Below are 9,837 nucleotides of genomic sequence, written 5' to 3'. Positions count from 1 at the left end.
CTAGTCAAGTGGCTTCCCCACTGGACTATTGCACCAAACCAAGAGAGTAGAGCACCACAGGATCTCTCAAGCATGTTAGGAACTGGAAAACATTTATTCCACTCCTTGGAGCTCTCACCCTGATCCCAGCAGAGCATTTTAATGCTCTGATTTGACATACATGTAGGTTTGCAATGAGTCAAACTGTGGTGAAATAAAATTCTTTAAACAATGGTTGGATCTGGTCTATCAGTACAGGGAGGGACAGGAAGGAATTATCAGGTAGGTATATATATGGAAGATATTTAAAACCTTTACAATCATTTTGATTGCACAGTTGTACACATTGGCCAAAACAAGCTAAAGAGGGAAGAAATATAGTACAGTGAGGAGGGCAATTGCCTTGCATGTGGCTGACCCGGCTCCAATCCCGGGCACCCCAGAGGATCCCTCAAGTCCACCAGGAGTGATCCCTAAGCAAAGAATTAGGAATAATCTTGGCACAGCCTTAGCATAACTGGCTGTGCCCACCCCAATATTAATAAACCTATTGTACAATTTGTGCATGACACTGTATCTCTGTCAAAAATCATCATGATGGGGCTGAAGTCAGGCCACAGTCATAACACAGCAAGGAGGACATTTGCCTTTGCACACCATTGACCTGGGTTTTATCCCCGGCATCCCACATAGTACCTTGGAACACAGAGCCAGAAGTAACCCCTGAGCACCACTGGGTATGGCCTCCAAATAGAAATAAATTGTCTTGTTGGTGTATAATGAATTCTAGTAAATGAGACTTTAGGGTGCTAGATATTGAAAACTGTGATTTAATTATTTGAATTCCATCAAAAGGGCAGCATGACTGGTAGATCAAGGGCAGAAACAAGATTCAGGTCACACAGAATTTCTTCAGGGTGATGTCAAAACAGTGGTTTTTATGGGCATTCACCATCTCATTTTCTCTGTTCTTCTGTGTTTCAAATTGTTTGTTCCAAGCATCAAAAATCATGCTCAGTATGAAGCAAACTACTCTCTAAGTAGCACCAGTGGTGCCATTATTTCTCTTCTCCTGGAAACCAGTTTAGTGTGAACTTTTATTTCCCTTTAATGTAACTGCCTGTGTAGCTGATTATTGCAACTTTTGGTTTCATAGGGTGACTGAAGAAATATCTGAGGTATAACCAATGATGGCAGACTAGCATCCTACTAAGAGACCAACTTTAATTCCTGGATCTGTTTCAATGCTGGATCTGTAGTTTGTTATTTATAAACACAATCACACACACACACACACATACACACACAGTCACACACAAAGTACCAGAGAGATAATAGAGCAAATCTTTGCATTTGTCTGATACCTAGCATTACGCATTCCCCTGAATATTGCCCAGTGTGGTCCGGAAAACTCTCAGAATTACCAAACATAAGTAGCACCACATCACCAAGCCCAAGTATTGAACCACAGTGCTTAGTTGTCCAAGAATTATTTAAAATAATTTTTGTGCCCCTATACCTTTACAGAAGCACCTACAATATATAGTGCCCCAAATGAGAAATATAGAAATATCCCCACTGACACATTTCCATCACACTCAACTAATAGAAAACTATAAATTCCACAAGTGAGCTTATGTTCTTGGCAGAAGGAAGTGTGGAAAGAAGAGCTAAGGATGGTTAAGGCTCTATCAAACTTATCCATTGATGATTCTCTTTCTCATACTGTAGTTGACTGTCATTTCATAAACACTATTCTCGCCACTGTTGCAAACATCAGATGGGCATGTATGCCTGATACCAAAACAAAAAATGTTCAAGTCCTCAAAATATGCAGCTTAATCTCTGGATTAAGTGTTTCTTTAAAGGGTCCCAGGAATGTATAATCTGTCGGCTGATTCTTTTGCTTTTATGCAATGCCAATATTAGTAGCAATAACACAATCATGCTTCAACTATTTGGGGGTCAAAAGCTGGAAAATTCAGCTTTCTGAATGGAAGCTGGGAACTGAAAAAAAAAAAAAAACAGAAAATCCTTACAGAAGACAAAATAGTTGTTAACACACTGGGGAGTCAAGTTTAGATATTCCCTCTTGGAAGAGACTCAGCTTCAATGCACAAAATCCCTGCAACTCAAGGAACCTTTCTACAGAAGCCTGGTTTTCTGGATCCTACCTTAGAAGCAATTATAAATATCCCCTGTGAACACAGGCCAATAGGAAGAATAATTAAGCTCCATTCAAAACTCAAAAGGTACCATAATTTGGGAAGATAGAATTAAAGAGCAGTGGGCCAGAGATCATATGGGGGTGAGCATACAGATCATGCATATGGCCGATGACAGTTGAATCCTGAACCATCTGGTTTCCCAAGCCTTAGTGTAGACTAGGAGGTCCCTAGTGTGGACACTGAAGCATGGATCCATGAGCCCTGGCATTAGATAGTCTATTTAATTGTCCACCAGTTCTCCTGAGTACAGCCTTGGATGCAAAAATCAATCAATCAATAAATTAACTTAAAGACAAGTTTGTCATTATTTATCATTACCAGTACTTATCACTACTAGCTAGTAATGACAAACCCTCGATCATTGACTGCAGACCTGAGAATACTGAGTAATAGGGAAGAAGAAAGGAAGAGAAGTACTAAGGGTGCTGTGGGTCCTAGGGTGGAGGGTTCTATGAACTTTGGTGATGATGAAGATGATGACCAGCTTTGTTGGTCAAAAGCATAAAAGTTCATACAATAGTAACCATGTTACAGAACTCCCCCAAATAACAATAAAGACAATAAATAAGTGAAAATGTCTAGAATAAATTAAATTAAGCTGTAAATAAATGTGGAGCTTCATAAAGCACTCTAAATGATCCCTCTGGACCAGAGTGACAGTAGAGAGTCTGAAGCACTTGCCTTGCAGGCAGCTAAGTCCAGTTCAATCCCTGAAACCACATTGTCTCCTGAACACTTGCAGAACACCAAGAACAGCCATCCATAGCCCCTGAGAACCATTAAATGAGATCCTAAAAAAATTTTTTTGGAGAAAGTCCCTCAACATAAAAAGGTGTAAACGTTTATGCCATCTGGTGTACTGTACTCGGAAGACTTAACTGCTTAAATAGTTACCGAATCATAACAATACTCAGATTTTGTGATGGCTGAATATTTCAAGCACAACCTCTATGCACTATTATTACCCATAGAGAAAATAAAGTTAGCTGTGCAAAAAATTAAAATAAAATAATGGGCTATTAGCAGGCAAATGGCCCACAAGAATCAGTCTAAGATTTCATGCTTCTACATTTCTATTCTGATTCTACAGGCTTTTCAAAAGAACACGTTGCATTTATTTTGTTATTTTTTTTTTCTGTCTTATTTTGCTTTGGCTTTCCTTTTCCCATACCCTCCCCTTTGCTGTTTTGGTTTTATGCCTGGAACATTGATGCAAATGTCCTTTCTCATCCCATTAATGTCCAGCATTCAGCCTGAAATTTCTAGTCTATGCATGGCTCGATTTCTCCCACACCCCTCTCCCCACAGGTGCTTCCTCTCCTAGCCCAAACTTGACATTCTTTTGACAGACCATTTGTTTTGTCCCAACTCCAGGCAAAGCCTCTTATTTATGGGGACAACCTCTCTGCCACCCATATGTTACTTTCTTCTTCACTCTCTTCCCTTTTCATTTCCTCCTTTCCTTCGCATCTTTTTCCTCTTTGGATCATGTGCCAAGTCTTCGGTGCTTAGGCCCCAATTTGAACCCCCCTTCCCCCTCCTTTTCTTTATCCCTTCACCTGGCCTTCATGGACTGCTCACACCCTTTCCTCCACCATGTTGATTTCACATCTGCCAAACAACAATTCTCCTGACTGATACAAGACTTAGGCTGGGACCCGCCTGAAAATACCCCTTCCTTTCCCATCAGAAAAATCCATTCCACTTTGGCCATCCCTTTTCTTCTGAGTGAGCTCACAAGCCAACTGGGGGGTCCAGAGAATTGCTTTCTGCCCTCCTGTGGCTAAGCCTCAAGAGATCTTACTGAGTGTCCCATCAGCCTTCCCTTTAAAACAGTGCATCTTGAAAGCTGCACCCAATGCCGTTGGCCTCCCATTTCATCTCCTTGCATCTCACTTTTTGTATTAGATAATGACCATCAGACATTGGGCCTGTTTGATCAACAATACAAAGTGGATGATGTCCTTCAGGCTATTTATATCTTTCAGATGGGACAACTTTGTTCCCTACACTTTGTTCTCATGTAGAGTACAGTGGGTAGGGGACTTGCCTTGCTCTTGACTGACCCAGGTTCGATTTGTCCCCCCACTCAAGCCTCACCAATATGATCCCTGAACAAAGAGCCAAAAATAAGCCTAAGTATCCCCAGGTATGGCCCCAAACCACCCCTCCACAAATAAAATGGAAGCAAAAGGTGCAATGAACTCTAAGGAACCCTGCTGAAGAGCAAGGCCTGGGACAGGAAACTGTTTTTGTTAGGCAGGACAAGCTGCAAGCAGTGCTCAGGATACCATAAAAGTCCTTCCCCTTGAAAATTAGATGCTTCAATGCTGGAGTCCCACAATGGCATGTAACTTGGGTTCAGTAGAGCTACAAGACACTAGGGCCACATTCACAGGTACTTACAGGGACTTTGCAGTGTCGGGGATTGAACTCAGAACTTACACATGTAATATATACACCCTTCCCCTGGAGCTGTCTCCCCAATACCCAAATAACTGATTTCTTTTTCAAGAAGGAAAGTCTATGAGGAATTCACCTGCTCAGGGCCTCCTATTGAGTTGTTGCTTTGAGTCCATAAACTATATTTCACAGTCAGAACAGAAAGATGGGCTTTTGCTCACAAGGTGGCATCAAGAGTAAACTCACCAGAACCCCAGCTCTCTCCCCTCAAGTCTCCTGATTCCTAATTGACCTGAAGATTTCATTCTCCCTTGCCAAAACTTTCATGGCTACAAGTCAAGATAAGGCATCACCAATGTTGTTTATTGGAACTGCTGCTCCTCATCATCCTCACGCTCACCAAGCTGCCTCAGTTGTCTTTGAGGAGACTTTTCCATAGAATGGACACTGAGAACACAGGTATCTCCACCTGTCAGGGATTCATGGTTGAGTTGAAGAACAGACTCGAGAGGACATTCTTGACATGTGATGTGGTCAGAGCTACAAACAGAGAATCCCAGAATCCCTGTAGGCTCCCTGCATATTGGGGGAAATGGCAGGGTGGGAAAGAGGGCAGATTTCCTGCCGAAGTTAATGGCCCAAATCTTTACAAACACCCGTAACCTCTGCCTCACACTGGGAAGTGAGCTTGGGGCCTCCCCGGCCCCCTTATATTTTTCCTTCTACTGAGCCCAGAGCACACTCCTGATTCAGCTCCAGCAGCTAATTGGCGAGAGTGTGAGCTCTATATTCTTTGCATCATACTGGGCCTGGGACCAAGCCCATAGAGAGGAGGCCAAAAAAGCTCAGAGCTGCCGGCACATTCCATAAACCCAACTTTCCTGTGTTGCCTTGACTAAGATGTGTAAAGGAAACTTGCCATGTGTCAATTAAGCCTGGTCCCCCCGTGACACAAAAAGGAAATGTCAGTGTGGGATTTTTTTGATTGGTAAAGCTCAAAGCCTCTGCTTTTGATAACTCAGTTCAGGGATCTGCAAGCTATTAAGAGGAATCGACATGCCCAGAATCCAGAGGTGGTGTAGGAAATAACTGCTTGGCACTGCAGAGGGGTAAGAACAGGGCACAGACTCGCTTTGCTCAAGAGCAGTCTTGGGAAAATACTCCACTGAGTTCCCAGGGGCAAAAATAATAACCCCCCCACACACACACACGCATACACACACACACACACACACACACTCACTCTTCAAGAACAAACTCGTTCTATTTGTCTGTAATTTCACATTTCCGCAACAGATGTTCTGTTCTCCCAGAAATAGGATGGACTTTTGAGTCATTCCCACCCCCCAGCCCCCCACTTCACAGGCGCAGGATTGACACGAAGTTACCAAATAAACTGTGACTTTATGGATTTCTTTTCAGCTTTGGGCTGGAAAAACCTTTGCCTGCCACTCCAGCCTTTCTGCGGCAAGACTGGAATTCAGCTGGCACAATGATTGAGTCCACTTGTTTCCTTCCAAATACTAGAGGATCTAATGAAGTCAGAACACCCTGCGTCTAGCCAATATCTCTATTTATTACTGAGTTCACTGGGGAAGACAAGTTGAGGGATCATTTAGCTGAGAAAACTTGAGAGGCATTTATGTGTATGAAGTGCTGTTGTAGCTTCCAACCGGCATTGGCTGGAAGCAAATAGCTTATTACATAGTCGGCAGAAATCTTTTCCACAGAGCTGGCTGCCACAGGGACTCCAATGAATGATGCCGGTGTGAAAAGAGATCCTAGATTACTTATCTCCCTCTCACGCATCCCCAATCCTTCACAAAAACCCACTTTAAATTCCATATGACGCATTCAATATCAATATATGTGTTTGGGGCTGTATCGGGAAGAAAGAAAAAGGACAACAACAAACCACCCTAATTTTACTCAATTCAAACTCAATGAAATGAGACAACGTGAATGGACACAGGGTGTGGGGGCATATTTTGGACATATCTCAAAACTTGAATCTCTGAATGCTATCCTGGTTATTTATGACTAGGTTGATAATTATATTTTATTTTTCTGTGTTTGTTTTAGGCCACCCATATTCAGAGTGTTCAAGGCTTAATACCTGACTCTACATCAGGGGTCACTCGAGTGTCAAGGGCTTAGGGATCATATGGGTTGCCATCACTCTAGTACTATCACTCCAGACTCAAATATATTGGTTTTTGGTTTGGTTGCTTGGTTGGTTTTTTTGTTTTGTTTTGTTTTTGCTTTTTGGGCCACACCTGGTGATGCTCAGGGGTTACTTACTCTTGGCTATACACTCAGAAATTGCTCCTGGCTTGGAGGATCATATGGGACACCAGGGGATTGAACAGCAGTTCGTCCTAGGTTAGCATGTGCAAGGCAAACACCCTGCCGCTTGCGCCACTGCTCCATCCCCTGTTTTGCAAAGATAATATTTCAATGGACCCCTCTTGGTACCAGCACATTAATGGATCAAGAAGAGAGAAAACATATATCTGTTTTGGTTACCTGGTAATCTATTTCAGCAAGACTATCCCAGTTTTAGTTACTGAGAAAATTGCTCTTCTTTTTTTGGTGGTGAAACATTTCTTGGGCAACTAGTGTCTGTTTAAATTAGGCAAATACAATTAAAATGAGTCAAATCTGCATAGGTTCCAATGATGGATAAAATTAAGGTCGCTGGTTACAGCCCTAACCCAGTCATGTAGCTTAATCTGGATTTTGAGGCCATGACAATTGAACAAAACGATAATGTCTCCCTAGTTTGGGGGTTAATGTAGACTGACGGGGTAACTAGAGGGAAACCCTGTAGGCTTATGTCTAAGTATTTAACACTAACACTTTGAAAAAGAGAACTTGACTCCCATTGGGCAGGATTGCTTTCAAATCCTTGTATTTCTCTCCTCTTCAGCACACAGGCTATAATAGAACTCCTCTTCTCAGTAATTCTTGTCTCCTCCCTTCCTCCCGCCCCTCCCATTCTTTGCATTACCATCTCTTCCTCATTCCAAAAAGGAAAGTTCTGTGTCTTAATCTGTGGAAAACAATAACAGCACATGTCTTCCTTTTTGTTCACATAGTGATGGCATTTGTGTTACCTGATAGTATTTGACTTTGTGAAGGAGTTGCTTCAGGTAATCACTAGATAAGAAGAAAATATTACACATACAAAAGGAAGAAGAAGGAAAAAGGCTTGACATTTACAGCCAGGAGAGAGGTACAGAATTGCAAAGGTCATCACTGAGTAAACAGATATTAATGGTTAGCTGGATCACTGGTACCTAAACAGGTCACATTAATAATTAACACCAGAAAAAAAACTTCGCACTTTCAACCAAGCTCTGGAACGTGGGTGCTGAAGAAATCCTTCCATTCCTCACTGAAATGGATGAGAAAAACCCCAAAAGGTGATTTCTGGCTGTTAGAGAGTTTTTTAAATTTGTTCATAGTTCTCCCCCCCCCTGCCCCCACAAATTAGCATGTTTACAAAGGAAAAGTAAGGTCATTGAAGCATGGAAGTCAAACTTCCAAATAATCATTTATTTCAAAAGTTATTCTTAAACTCTGATGTCCTCTTCATTTTCTTTTGTAAGTAAAATTATCCTCAAATATATTATCTTGTAGGCCAATGGGTACTTGAAATCTTCCCCTTTCTTTACACCTATGTGTTCTATTAAAGCTTGTGAACTGAGAGAGTTGAGTTTTGTACATGCTAATTGAAATCACCCCCATTCTGGTCTTTTCGTTTTATTAAAAAGTTGGGTATTTTTAGAGCAATTTTCACAACATAATTAAGAACAAGGCATAGAATTGTCAATAGGCCCTCTATCCTCACATAGAATGCCCAATAAAGGACAGGCCCACCAGTTATATATATGGTTTTAAAAATGTACAAATTATTATTATATAAAAATGCACAGTAAAGAGCTGGAGAGATAGTAGAGACAGGGTCTAAGATACTTGCCAATACAGCCAATCTAAATATGATCCCCAGCACCCCATAAGGTCAGCTCAGCACCCCCAAGGAGTGATTCCTGAACACAGAGCCAGGAGGAAGTCTTGAATACTGCCAAGTGTCACCCCCAAACAAAAAAACAAAATCACAAAAGTATAATATAATACAAATGCATTTATATAGCTACACATTTGTCATGTCACAAAGGCAATCTACGTATAATAAATGTATTATATCTGTCATAATCTGTGAATTAATATTGACTCATCATAAATACTCAGAGCCCATAATATACTTGCAGTTCACTTAGCCTATTACATGTTTGATAGGTTTGGACAACTGAATTAGGACATATAACCAACATTCAAGTATTATAGAGTTTCCCCCAGTCCTTAAAAATTTCTCTGTGATATTTCTTTCTATCCATTAACTACCTTCTATCTTATAAAAATTATTCTTTATTTGATTTCCATAATTTTGCTTTCCCTAGAATATTGAATCAAGGCCTAAGGAGGTAGGTAGCCCACCTAGGTATGTCTTTAAATTGGTAATACAGCCTCTCTTGTCCTTTTAAATACCCAATTCACTGTAGGAATACAATTTAAAAGAAAACCAATACAGTCAGATTATTGGCTGAGATATCACAGAACTGTAAGGACATAAACATTATTCTTCTTAGAACTCTGGCTAAAAGTCAAATGAGAACCTTTTTGATGTGCGGCCTAATGCTTCATGGCTGAGCGAACAACACTGCTTTCATATAACATGTGAAGACACCAATTTTTAAATAAATATGTAGTTGGATAATCAAGCTCACAGGAGGTATTGTGATAGATTTAACCTGAAAATTGAATTATTTCAGGTTGGTTATATTAATAAACAGCCCTCAGGCTAGGGTAGATGGGGTAGACTACAAAATCAGAGTAACCAGAGGCAGTGAATGGAGACAGGTCTAAGATGTACAAAAGGAAAGGACAACTTGGTGCTGGTTGATATCTTACCGGTGGGGTAACACAAGTCACATAGATGCCCAGGAGTTCTACTATGTCAACTATGTATGGATTGAGTGTGTTGGTCTAGGTGTTGATGAATCTGATATATCTCAAAGATTTCCCCCAAAGTCCTACTCACTAGTTTCATCTTACCTTGACTGCTGACCAAGAGGGGCTCTAATGTCTTCCCTCTTCCAGCTTCAGCTGCCTTTTGGACACTCACGACCCACAGCGGCTGCCCTATCAGCTCATCAGTCAGTTC

This window comes from Suncus etruscus, chromosome 11, assembly GCF_024139225.1.
Source record: "Suncus etruscus isolate mSunEtr1 chromosome 11, mSunEtr1.pri.cur, whole genome shotgun sequence".
Classification (NCBI taxonomy): Eukaryota; Metazoa; Chordata; class Mammalia; order Eulipotyphla; family Soricidae; genus Suncus; species Suncus etruscus.
Note: the sequence above shows the minus strand (reverse complement) of the source record.